Source organism: Arvicanthis niloticus, chromosome 28, assembly GCF_011762505.2.
Source record: "Arvicanthis niloticus isolate mArvNil1 chromosome 28, mArvNil1.pat.X, whole genome shotgun sequence".
In the NCBI taxonomy this organism is placed as follows: Eukaryota; Metazoa; Chordata; class Mammalia; order Rodentia; family Muridae; genus Arvicanthis; species Arvicanthis niloticus.
The window spans coordinates 1,644,442-1,657,809 of record NC_133436.1 but is presented as its reverse complement, the minus strand read 5'-3'; the positions used below and the strand labels follow the sequence as shown (position 1 = coordinate 1,657,809).

The following is a 13,368-nucleotide window of genomic DNA, read 5'->3' as shown; positions in this document are numbered from 1 at the left end:
TGCATCAAGTTTGGTGTCTTGTGAGTTAATGGGTGGCCACAAATTCCTGAGGCTTGGGTGAGGTCCTCCCTTCGTGGGGGCCTTACACAGGAAAGGGGGAAAACCAACAGACATATGAGAAGATACTGGATGGTGTCTGAGGATGCTGGGAAATCTCTCTTGAGAATGTGGTCTAGACTGTAAGGGCTTTTTAAAGAAAGATCTTAATTCTGCATCATGGATGAGAGAAGACTTGAGGCACTGATAGTTTTGTTGTTGTTGTTGTTGCATGCTTCACAGTTTCACACTTTTATATAAAGAACTTTAGGCGCTGGCCAGTGGTGGTACATGCCTTTAATCCCAGCACTTGGGAGGCAGAGGCAGGTGGATTTCTGAGTTTGAGGCCAGCCTGGTCCACAAGAGTGAGTTCCAGGACAGCCAGAGCTATACAGAGAAAACCTGTATCAAAAAACAAAAACAACAAAAAAAGAATTTTAGACATTTTCTCACACAACACTAATTCCTTTCTCCTTCCTCCTCTCCCGCACCGGTGCCCTTCTTCCAAAAGGCCTCCTTGAGGGACAGTTTTAATAAAAGATTTGTATTTTCTTTACACTTAAATGACATTCTGAACTTAAGAATGAAGAAAATCTAAGCCAAGCTTGTTGGGTGTGTACCTGAGATGTTGGTATTCAGGGGGCTGAAGCAAGAATATGGTGAGTCAGAGGACAGTCTGGGCTACTTTGTTTTGAAAAATAATACTTTTAAATCACCTAATCGGATCCATGTTTTATTATTAAAGACCAAACTTATTAAAAACTCTCCATAACAACCCGTATGGTATGGTCCCTAGCTTCCTGATTACCATCCCACTTTTTTTTTTCTGCAGTTCCCAAACATGTTTGGGAACATCCTCCCCATGTGTCTTATTTCATTGATCAGAATTTGTATTTGTTCATAGGCCTTTCCAAATGGCAGTGGAAACTCATAAGACAATTCACATCAGACTATAAATAGCACATGTTCTAGGAGCTAATATTACTTCCAAATGAAGTTATACACTAACCATTTTTGTAAACATAAAAATAAATCCCAATAGTCTTCTTCCCAGTGAACAACATCCAAGATTTTAATACCTTAAACATCTGTTTCTGTTAAATAATTGCTATAATGTTCTATGATTTTATCTTAAGTTGCTTTCTTTTCCCTAATGGCATTTTCCCAACTGTCAGTACACTGTTAATTCATTCACAATCTAACTCCTACATCTGCCATTGAGGAAATGCTAGAGAACCAGTTCCAATTACTGCTAAGCCTTAACTCTTGCAGAAATATTTTTCTGAGCCCTGGCTTGCTGTCTGTACATCATTCCAATAAATTGCATCACACACACACATTTTTTATTTTTATTTTGTTTTTTATTTTTATTTTTATTTTTCTAAGACAGAGTCTTAATGTGTATGCAGCTCTGGTTAGCCTGGAACTCACTATGTAGACCAGGGTGGACTCTAACTAATAGAGATCCATGTGCGTCACAAGCCAGCACTTACCTGTATACTGATTCACTTCACTTTTCTTTTTGCTGAGTAATGTTAACTCCTTATAGCTTTAATCTTTCCTGGTTGACTAACAACAATGAGTTCCTTTTCATATATAGATTGATTAATTGATAGTTTATGATGTCACTTCTTAGTCTTGTCAATGTTTCTGTTATGGCCTATCATTACTAACTTATAAGGCTTCTTGAAAGTGCGTTTCGATTTTAAATGACCCTTCTTCTAAAAAAAAATAAAATAAAAGATTTTATTTATTTATTTATTTATTTATTTATTTATTTATTTATTTATTTGTGGTTGCTGGGAATTAAACTCAGGACCTTTGGAAGAGCAGTCAATGCTCTTAACCACTGAGTCATCTCTCCAGCCCCTTACATGACTTTTCTTATTACATTACTTTCTACTCATTTAACCATATCTTTTGATGAACAGAAGTAGTCATTTTAATATTATCTATATTGGCAATCTTCATTAAATTCATTCTTCATAATGATGATAAGAAAATCTTTGCTTGATGAAGCGAGATGGTAAGTCGGAGGAATCTCCAAAAATTTGGAATCATGTATAGGAAGAAGCCAAGCACAGAAAGGACACAAGTGAGGATATATTGTTCACCATTGGGCTCTCTGTGTGTATTAGATGACTTAAATATAGATTTGAGATAGATAAGTAGTGTATCTGAATTAGGTCTCTCCTGCCAGTCTGGGTTCTGTCTCTTTCTGTGAAAGATCTAAGGAATAGCTGACATACATTCTGTGACAGCTTTTGGATCTGAGGCTGAGCTGTGGGACTCCAGTGTACCAGGAACTGGTTTTACTGCACACTGAAGCTGCAGGTCCTAGATATAGAACAAGGTATCATCTTGATATAGAGAAGAAAAGAAAAGCACAAATGAACAGGGATAATATAGGAAGATGCTCAACGCTTGGTTCATTCCATGAATTCCTTACAGAACCTTATGGGATAGCTTCAGATTTCTCCCAGGCCAGATTATTACAAAGTGTGGAAAGCCATCTGTTCCCATGTAGTCCATAAGACATCCTGTTCCACAGCACCTTCTGTGTATTTTACATTGCTCTTAGCATACTAAAGGAGGTCTTACTCAGGAGTCACTCCAGTTATAAGGATTACCAAGAGTCTCCTCCCCTTGTTCCCTGACTCCCTGTCTTGAGAGATCTTACAGCAAGACAGGGAGTCAGGGAACAAGGGGAGAGATCTCTCCCTCCCTCAGGATTCTCACTACTGTTCGACTATTTGCTACAAGGGAGGTTTCACCAAAACCAACCAGAAGCAGGTTTGTAAATTTTGCCTTTATTCTCTTATTTTAATTGTTGTCTTGGATTCATACTGCCCCCGTGTGCTATCCTAGGCTTAGTTCTGGAAGCCTCTAACCTCTGTACAATCTTTTTTGTTTGTTTGTTTGGTTGGTTGGTTTTGTGTGTGTGTGTGTGGTTTTTTGAGATAGGGTTTCTCTGTATAGCCCTGGCTGTCCTGGAACTCACTCTGTTGACCAGGCTGGCCTTGAACTCAGAAATCCACCTGCTTCTGCCTCTCAAGTACTGGGATTAAAGGTGTGCGCCACCACTGCCTGGCTCCTCTGTACAATCTTATCTAGGCCTAGAACGTTTTCAACCTCTGAGACTTACTGTTGAATAAGCTCACCCTTTCTAGTTCTTTCTGAATTCTGGCTGGCTGATACAACTCAGCTGTTCTGGCTCAGACTCCTCACTAAGCTAACTGATTCAAACTGGCTCCTCTCGCCTTTGACTTTTTGCTCTGCTTGGCCTCTAACTTTGGCGATCTGTTCTAATCTTCTGGCTCCTTCTCATTCTCTGGCTCATTCTGTCTTCACCTGTGCCTACCTTGTTTTCTCTTCAACCTGTCTCTGTGGTTTCTTTTCTTTTTTTTTCTTCTGCACTGCTCCTTAACTAGCCTAGTCTGTCAAATCTCTCTCTGATTTATTACTTTGTCTACCACAAAATTAGAAATCACTTTTAAACACAGCTACTTCCTTCTACCAACTTCCTTCTACTAACTTTACCTTCATTGTTTTGGATTAAGGGTACTAAGGCTGTGTCTGTATTCCAGCTAGAGGGATTAAAGGTGTGTGCTAAGGGCTGAGCCATCCCACAGCTAGAAACAGGCTTTTCCATAAATAACACAATCACAGTGTGATCAAATATCCTGCAACATGTGTGCCAGGCTCACAGAACTCCTGAAGGGTGAGCTAAATCAACTTGTCTTTACAGACTAGTCATCATAAAAAACTTTTGGTATGGTAACTGAGAACACAATAATATAGCCTCTGCAAACTGTATTTTAGGGAATTATGTGTTAGACTTGTATTGCATAAGCATAGAAATAATCTCCCAGGACACATTTGGACCAGGAACTCTTATGTAATGCTGGATTACAGATGAGTTAACACTGACATGGAAACTATGAATGGAAGGGGTTTAGTTGTAGGACACTAGTTCTTACCTCACTAAAACTTAACATGTACTTATTAGTACTACTTTTCACTTCTCACTCCCACATCCCCTCAAAACTGTTTCTGCCTTTGACTCTGCTTTTTATTGTTTAAGTGAATCATGATTCGAACCATAAAGTATTTGCCATTGTATGATTTGCCTCCCTTGGCATAATGTCTTCAGAACTCATCTGCAGAATTTCCTGATTTTCTTAAAGCTGAAAAATATTTACTGTACACATAGCACATCTACTTAATATATTCATTCGCCAATGGCCATTTAGGCTCTTTCACTGTCCTGGTTATTTTGGATGCTACCAAAGTGAACAGAGGAGTACTTAAATTATTTCCACTCATCTTGATAAATAACCAGAAGTGATATTGCAGGGTCATACATTTTTCTGAGAAGCCCCCACATGGCTGAAACATGGTGGGCATAGGGATCCACCAATAGCAGTAGCTTTGGGGGCATCTGGATTTGGGATGAGGCATATCAGCAGCCTGTCACCTTGCATGGAATGCTAAGGAGCTTAAATAATCTTGTTTCCCTGGTGACTTCTTTACACAGGCACTGTGCAGAGTTTAGCCAAGATGATGGCTGTTCTAATGGCTACAGCTGCCTCCTTAGAGTACTAAGTAGTCTCCAGATTGGTGTGACCACAATCTCCAATGACAATAGATGCATTGACCCAGGTCCACTGGTTGGTGTGTCTGCTTCTACACCATCTTTTAAAACTTCATTCTGAGGTTTGCTTCCAAGGAGAGAAGTCTGTCATCTCAGACTCCTAAATGGGCAGGGAGGACAACAAATCTCCACCAAGGACAAGAATCCACTTTCTGTTCTTATCCCTGATCCCTGATCACTGCAGCCATCGTTCCTTGTAGATCCTTGCTAAAATCCAGGCCATCTGGCCACACCAGTTTCATTGGTAGACATTTTCCAGAGGAAGGAGTTATATATTCTTTTGCCATTGGTTGCAGAAATTCTTCGTGTATTTCAGAGCTAGCTCTGCCAAATACATGGCTCCAATAATTCTCTAAGTTGCCTTTTTGTGATTTTTGTGTTTTCCTTGGATGTGCAAGTGACTAACTAGCAAGAAACTAAAAATGTCACCATTTTCATTCTACATTTATGTGTTCAATATATTTACCACTCATATATTAGGTGTCAGGATACTTAAAAAAAATCTATTTATATATGTTTGAGTGTTTGCCTACATGTATGTAGGTAAGTCATCAGAGTGCCTGGATGCCAGAAGAAAATGTTGGATTCCCTGGAGCAGGAGTTACAGTTGCTTGTGAGGGGTTAGAGAATGGAACCCAGGTCCTCTGAAAGACCAGCAAATGCTCTTAAGTCATCTCTCCAGCTAAGTCCAAGCCATGACCTTTTAAAGATGCCATTGCTATGATTAGAGATGGTTTTTAAAAAAAATCTCTGCTGTTGTTGAACTCCAATTTTAGTAAGGAAAGGTAGACACTAAGTAAATAAACAAACAAACCAAATCCCCAGTATAAAAGGTGTTGCAACTGGCTCGGCTCTATCTGGCTTGAAACAAAAGACTTAACAAGCCTGAATAGTTACTATGTTGCGGTCTGCTCCACTCTGCCTGGCTTCAAACTGCCACTCTGGTCTTCGGGTCAGGGTCTAGAGAGAGAGAGTGAGGATAAGGTGAAAAGACACAAGGAATGGAGACAAGACAGAGGTTCTGATCAAGTCTCTGATCAAGTCTCTTTATTTGAAGGGAAATAGGGTATTTATACACTTTTGCCACACCCCTTGTAGGCATGTGGATATGATGTAAGCCTTGGAGGCGTGGCTAGCATGTGGATAGCTGCTTTCTAGGCACTTTCTGCTAAAGGTCGGCTCCCAACAAAAAGGCAGTGCTCTAACACCTAGGAGTTACTTTAAAATCACTCTAAAGTGGTGGCAAGATAGGTTAATGGAAGTGGACAATCTTACTGGTAATGGACACGCAAGGCTTCTTTATACCACTGTCTCATACATGCTGGTTTGTGATCCCCTAGATCGAAAGTGAATGAGTGTGTGACGTGTGTAGGTAAGGCCTGCTGAGAATGCTGGAGACACACCACATGGTTACTTACTGGTGTACTCAAACCTACAGTGACAGTGATGTGTCTCCATTTGCTCTCTCTTGTGTTTATGATTATCTCCCACTTGGAGAGGCAAAGAAGGAAAAATATAAATTTATTGCAGCCCAGGAAAGTCTCAGCCTGATGTATTTGCTGCCCTCAAGTTTCAGATGAGACTACGTGAAGATGAACTTCTAGCATCTTCGAACACAACCTTGGTAGTTAGTTTGGATGTAACTGGGGTACTGGAGTGCTTTCTGGAAATGTAATACATTTTTACAGTAGCCCTGCATTGACTGTTTTGTATGTATGCATCTTCCTTGAACAACCCCCAGCAGCCTTCACTTCCTTGTCCATCATTCATTGCTGTAGTTTTTTTTTTTTTTTTTTTTTCTCTGTATGATAACACCTGGCCTCCATATCACTCCAGCTTTGGTTACTAGTGACTTCACTTGTATTTTCTTTTCTTCTTACAGCATTATCAGGAGGAAGCATTTCATAGCTCAGACCATTGGCTTGCTGCTGAAAGTTACAGCCACTTTGGTCTCACACTGTTTGCGTGGCTACTTTGTGCTTCTGAGTCATCATAATACAAACATTCTGTGACCAACCCATTCCTATCTGTCACAAAGTGCCTTGGTGAGTTTACACTTTCCTCCTAATTCAGTCACTTCCATTTTCAGCTTTTTCTAATATCAATATACAATTCTATTCTTCAATGTAAGATATTTCACCCTCTGATCAGTTCTACCCCTTAACAAGAATTGGAGCATCTCCAATTCCTTTCCCATTTCCCTCAAGCAGCAGAATTAACTTCTATTCTTTTGCCTCATTGAACTCTGTCTTTTGAAAAGCTCAAGGCTTTGTTTTAAAGTCACAGCTCAGTATACCATGAATAGTATATTTAAAACAAATGATAAAAATATGTCAAAATACCTTTCTAATAATGAAAGTTTCCTTGTGTGTGGAACTTCAGTTTCAGCTATAACTAGCTTAGAGTGTAGAGTGACTATTAAGAGTTTGTGTGAACTGGGTGTTGGTGTGAAAGTTCAACCCTAGCTTTTGATATGTTAAACGCAAGCAGAAAGACGTGGGGGAAACCTTTTCACTCTTCAGGTTTGCAAGACAATTATCTTCCTACAGGGGTCAAGAAAGTCAGCTTGGAGTCTCAAAGATAATCCCTGTCCTTTTTGGTGTAGCTTCTTTTGTGTAGTAATCCTCTGCTGGCTTTTGTGCAATAAACCTCAAGCCTGGGGGTAGGAAGGCTGCAAAGAGGAATTGAAGCTGTCAGTATAAATTGTGAAATATCCTATTAGCCATACCAAGGTTTGAGTCTCAGCTTCCATACAGATTTTCCGTTGTTTAAGTAAAAAAAAAGACAGCTTTTCTCATTGGCCCCAGTCGTTGCTGAGGAGGGGGAAGCAATAGAGCAAAGTGGATAAACCACTCAGGGAAGAGATGTGGGGATGGACAGGAAGGCAGTTTCTCTGTTAAAAGTTCTTCTTTAGCAAACTAGGTCAGCCAGGTGGGTATGGGTAAACATTGTGGTTAGCACCCCATTCCTTACAGTAGAGAGTTAAACAGATGCACCTCAACCAGCAGGGCAGGGGTTTCTACCAACTCTTGTGTCCTTACTACCCAGAAGATCTTTAAAACCAAAACCAACTAAGCAACCAAAACAAAACAAAAAAACAACCTGTTGCATTTTAAAACATTTCTAAACAAAACTCTTTAAGAACTGTCTATTTTTAGGATCAACAGCAACAAAATATCCTTTGTCTCCTTGTAGGGATTAAGTATTAGAAACAGAAGAGAATGAAAGAAAAGAGTGTAAGAAATTTGAATAACATGGAGGGTAACAGCTTTTAGAAACATTCTGATGAAATCTTAGACGAGTCAGAGCTGGGCAGGTTGATACAGGCTTTTAGTCCCAGTACTTGAGAGGCAGAGGCAGGAGGATCTCTAAGTTTAAGGCTAGCCTGGTCCTTTATTGAGTTCCAGAACAGCCAGGACTACAGAGTGAGATCCTGAATCAGAGAATAGTAACAAATTATCAGACACAGGGTGAATAACAACAGTTACAGTAACCCCCTTTGTATGATTCTGACATACAGCTGCTTTTTAAAAAGAGATGAAGACTATGTGGAGAGGGGTTTTGAGAGAAGGTAATGAGTTCATTTTTAAACACAATAAATCTAACGTGCAGAAAATTCAAGAGGAAAGCTCAAAATGGTGTTTGGAAAATCTCATTCCAGACCTCAGAAAAAAAAAGTATCCTTTCAAGGATTTTGCGCCGGGCTGTGGTGGCGCATGCCTTTAATCCCAGCACTTGGGAGGCAGGGGCAGGTGGATTTCTTACTTCGAGGCCAGCCTGGTCTACAGAGTGAGTTCCAGGACAGCCTGGGCTATACAGAGAAACCCTGTTTCGAAAACCAAAAAAAAAAAAAAAAAAAAAAAAAAAAAAGGATTTTGCAATTTTTGTAAGGCAGTTAGTTAAGTGACTACAGTGACTTGCTTTAAAGTCACGAGTATGGCTGACTGAAGAATTCAGGAATGTGAAATGTAAGGAAAATGCAAAAATAGGAAACTCACTTGTTATCTCGGCCTTGTGTTTGTCCTTTCTTCCGGAATTGCACAAACAGCATAGATGACGCCTTCAAATTTCCTTTTTTCTCTCCCCTATTTCCGTTCATCGAGGTGTGTACACTGTTGCAGGTTAACACAGAGGGAACACTGGCATTCTGATATCTGCACCCAGGAAAGGATGAGGCTACAGAAACTCATTACTTTCCTGAGAGTCACAAATCAACAAACACATATCTTTTCCTGCTTCTGGTTTTCACACTCCTTACTTTACAACTTTAGAGTGGGAACCACATTATATTATTCAGAATATTTAAGTAATGCCAAACACATTTTTGGAGGAGGAGGGGCAGAAATTTCCAACTTCATCACTATCTGTATAAACACCTGCTTGTTTGTTTTTTCTTTTTTAAGTGGTTTTTGTTACTGTATTGTAGTCACTTTCTTTAGTCTATCAGAAACTAGAATTTAAAAATCAAAATATAAACTCACTTCCATCCCTAAATCCCACTGCTTGAGTAATTCATTCATTCATTCATTCATTCATTCATTCAACAACTTTTAAAAATTAAATTGCAATTCACATATAATCAGACCATTACTTTAGAGGCTGGTTTTTAACACATCCACAAGGGGTAACGACTAATGCTCACCACGTGCCAGATTTCTGCTTGATTCATAAACCACAATTCAGACCTTTCAAATCAGACTGCCAGTGTCAGAGTTTTCAAACGAAACCATGTGTGTTCGTTATTTACTCCAGATAGGCAAGACAAGGTTGAGGTCACCCGTGTTCCTGGCCAGAGATTAATGTAACAATGGGAACAAATGAAATAGGTTTCCCAAGCCAAAGACAGTGAGGAGCGCTGAGTCAGCAAATATCTCCTCCTTGGCACAGCATTGCTGACTTGTGAACTTAGACCTCTGTCTCAGGCGTGTTTGGACAGGTGAGAGGAAGCCCTGTCACCAGATAGAACCTGAGACCATCATATTCTAGGATTGTGAGGGACTCAATCACCTGTGTCTTCCACCTCTACTTTACAGAGCAAGGAACCCAAGAACAGACAGACTCAATGATCAGCTCAAAGGCAGATTCAAAACACCTTCACATCCTTTTTTTTTTTCTCCTTTAATTGGATATTTTATTTATTTATATTTCAAATGTTATCCCCTTTCCCTCCGCAAACCCCCATCCCATCCTCCCTCCCCCTGCCTTTATGAGGGTGCTCACCCACCCACCCACCCACCCACCTCACCACCCTTCACATTCTTACCTGATGCTTCCTTCATTGTGGTGATAAATTCTCCTTAGAATTCTTGAGACAGGGCTTCTCTGTGTAGCCCTGATCATCCTGTCTGTAGATCACAGTCTGGCCTTGAACTCAGAGCTCTGCCTGCCTCTACCTCCTGAATGCTGGGATTAAAGGTGTGTATTACCACCAGTGACTCAGGATTTTTGAAGGAACTTGCAAGATTTCTAAGACAATGGCTGACTGGCTGATGGAAAAACCATGTTCTCTCATGGTAGATGGCACACTGGGAACTACAGAGAACACTGTAAGGCTGTGGAAAACTATCCCAGTCCCTCATTCTCTCTTTGAAGCCTTATTCTCTTCCAAAGGATTCTTCCCTTATGACTTAATCACCTTTGTATATGATCTGTATCTGTGACTGTATCTCAGCATATGAATTTGGGGATGTATCCGTATGACAGCAACATGGAAGATCACAGGTTGCATTCTATGAGTTTGTTCCATTCTTATAAGGTATAAGTCAGTTCCAGACCAGTTCTGTCTTCTCCTTGTTAAAAAGTGTCCAGTATCAAACTACAGGAAACTTTAAAAAACAAAGACCATACTAGGCGATGACTAGCAGATTCATAGTGCCTGCTTCTTCTCAAGGGCAATCTAAATAAATATTTTTTTAAAAGTCCTAAACAAAAGGGAACTTCGGATGTCACCCCACTGACTGACTAAGAAATTCATAGAAACCTGTTATCAATATACCTTAAACTTATTATCTTGCTCTTTCATTGTAGCAATGAGGCCACATCAGGTGCAGAGACTGTTCTACCATTTTTATTTCCTAAGGAAGTTGATCTTCATGGTATACTTAAGTCTTGCTTTGCACTCAAGAGTACCTGATAGTAAGTGTTAACAATATGCAACTAGCTTGGGTGGTGGTGATGTAGGCACTCAAAAGATCAAATGCTTTTCTTTGATAACTTCTGGAGCAATTTTGAACACCGTGGGACACTAACAGTAATCATCTGTTATGGTTACTCTAACAGCGTATCACAGATTGGCCGGCTACAAAACTGAAATTTATCCCTCTGGTTTCTAGAGCCTAGAAGTCCAAAATCTAGGTGTTGTTAGGGTAGAGCTCACTTTAGGCTTTGTCCTTGGTATTAGATGGCTGTTGCCCTGGGTCATCCTGGGGTCTTTCCTCTATATCAGTGTCCAGGATTCAATTCTGCCTTAGGTCATCTTGAGGTCTTTCCTCTACATCAGTGTCCAGGGCTCAATTTTCAAAAGTATACCAGCTCATACTATATTAGATCTACCCTAAGGACATCATTTAAACTTAATAACCTTTTTCAAGGGCTCTTATTCCACAGAGAGTCACATTCTGAGGTAGAGGGATTAGGACTTCAATACATCCATTTGTGTAAAGGATCCAATCCATACACACTTTGCAGTGACACATTCTGCGGGATAAATGTTTAACAACCAGCTCTCCAGAAAGAAATAGGCCCAAGTGGCCATATACGATAATCTCTGCAGTAAATTTCTCCTACATGGCCAATTTTAAACTACAAGCATGATTCTGTCAAATGCAGAGCTGGAGCGTGACTAGGAACACAAGCCCACACATCCTATTCTGGAACTACAGTGGCTATAAACAATGCCAACTCAGACATGCAATACGTAAAACTAATAGCAATTGTTGGCAGGCATTTCTGTAAAGAACCAGGTAGTTTATGGATCTTCTCAATTATTATTATTATTTTTTGTGTTTTTGTTTTTCAAGACAAGGTTTCTCTGTGTAGCCCTGGCTATCCCGGAACTCACTCTGTAGACCAGGCTGGCCTCGAACTCAGAAATCCGCCTGCCTCTGCCTCCCAAGTGCTGGGATTAAAAGTGTGCGCCACCACCACCCAGCTGGATCTTCTCAATTATGTACTGTAGTTTTAAAAAGCAAAGTTGAGCGGGCAGTGGTGGCGCAAGCCTTTAATCCCAGCACTTGGGAGGCAGAGGCAGGCAGATTTCTGATTTGGAGGCTAGACTGGTCTATAGAGTGAGTTCCAGGACTGCCAGGGCTACACAGAGAAACTCTGTCTCGAAAAACCAAAAAGAAAAAGAAAGAAAAAAAGAAAAGTTGAAGGCAACCCATTTTGAGACTCCTCCCTATTGCAAGGAACATTACTGCAAAATCTTGCTTGTTTGCTAAAAAAAAAAAAAAAAAAAAAAAACCTAAAAAGACACAGATGAAACCAAATGGTTCATACATATTCCACCCCCATCCCCAAATCTACAGTTATCTTGTTCTGGAGATAAGCAGTTGGGGTGATCTAGCTTGCTAATTACTTCTTTATCCACTTTCAAGCAGCACACTATATTTCCAGTGTTTTTGCTCCTAGGTGCAGGAACCTTGTGTGCCTTCTCACACTAGAGGCTAGTCATGGATACACAAGACTTTTATCTCTTTTTAAACTGAACTTGCCATTTGGGGACCAGTCAGATAGCTCAATGGATAGAAGTTCTTACTGTGTATTCCTAGATACTGAGTTCCATCCCTGGAACCCACAGAGGGAGGAAAGAATCAAGTCCTTAAAGTTGTACATGCGCGCATGCACACACACACACTTATAAATAAGTAACTCGGCTGGGCGGTAGTGGCGCACGCCTTTAATCCCAGCACTTGGGAGGCAGAGGCGGGCGGATTTCTGAGTTCGAGGCCAGCCTGGTGTACAGAGTGAGTTCCAGGACAGCCAGGGCTACACAGAGAAACCCTGTCTCGAAAAACCAATAAATAAATAAATAAATAAATAAATAAATAATGCAATTTGAGTTTTAAAAGAACTTGGCACCCAGTTTCACTGAGTGCCATTAAGTTACACACCTCCACATGAAGCCAAAGCACATCATTCCAGCAGAACTAATTTCTTTCTTGGCAGCTGTCAGTCAATGACAGATCATGGTAGTAGCAGAAACATGGTCAGACCATTTCCCACCCCCCCTCCCCAGTGTAAGGTTTTCCTCAAAAGACAGCTTTTTTTCTTCTGTAGTTCCATATTTGGTTGTTTAAAAATTTGTCAGACTGTAGCACTGTATGTGTGTGTATGTTTCCTTTCCAACGTTTTGTTTCCAGAAGACTTCTTACGTTCTTAACTCAGTGTCACCTTTCACCACTGGAACAGGGAAAGTGGCTGTGTTGGTAAAAAAAAAGAGCAGGCTGGGAGAACAGATCGTAAAAGGGAACTGAGGTCTCAAAGCTTCTCCTAAAATTGAACGTCAGAATACTAACTTCCAAGGTCATTGTTTCAGAAGGAGCGAGGATTACGGGAGATGTGGACGTCAACCTTGTGAATGAAAAAAATGGGTTGTAGAGCATGTTATTACAGACTCTGCGTGACTCCTTGAAGAGTCCTGACCTGCCCTATGCGGACCTGTCACACCTGGTGAGACA

At 40.4% G+C, this 13,368-nt stretch overlaps 1 long non-coding RNA gene across 1 annotated transcript; it reads right to left on the bottom strand.

The window, feature by feature from the left end:
* Positions 1–571: 571 nt before the first annotated feature.
* LOC143439992 (uncharacterized) lies at positions 572–11,686 on the bottom strand. The gene is made up of 3 exons (XR_013107931.1): positions 9,954–11,686; positions 8,689–8,802; positions 572–5,650 (listed from the first exon to the last, which is right to left on the bottom strand). It is a non-coding gene; the product is annotated as an uncharacterized LOC143439992 (long non-coding RNA).
* Positions 11,687–13,368: the final 1,682 nt, after the last annotated feature.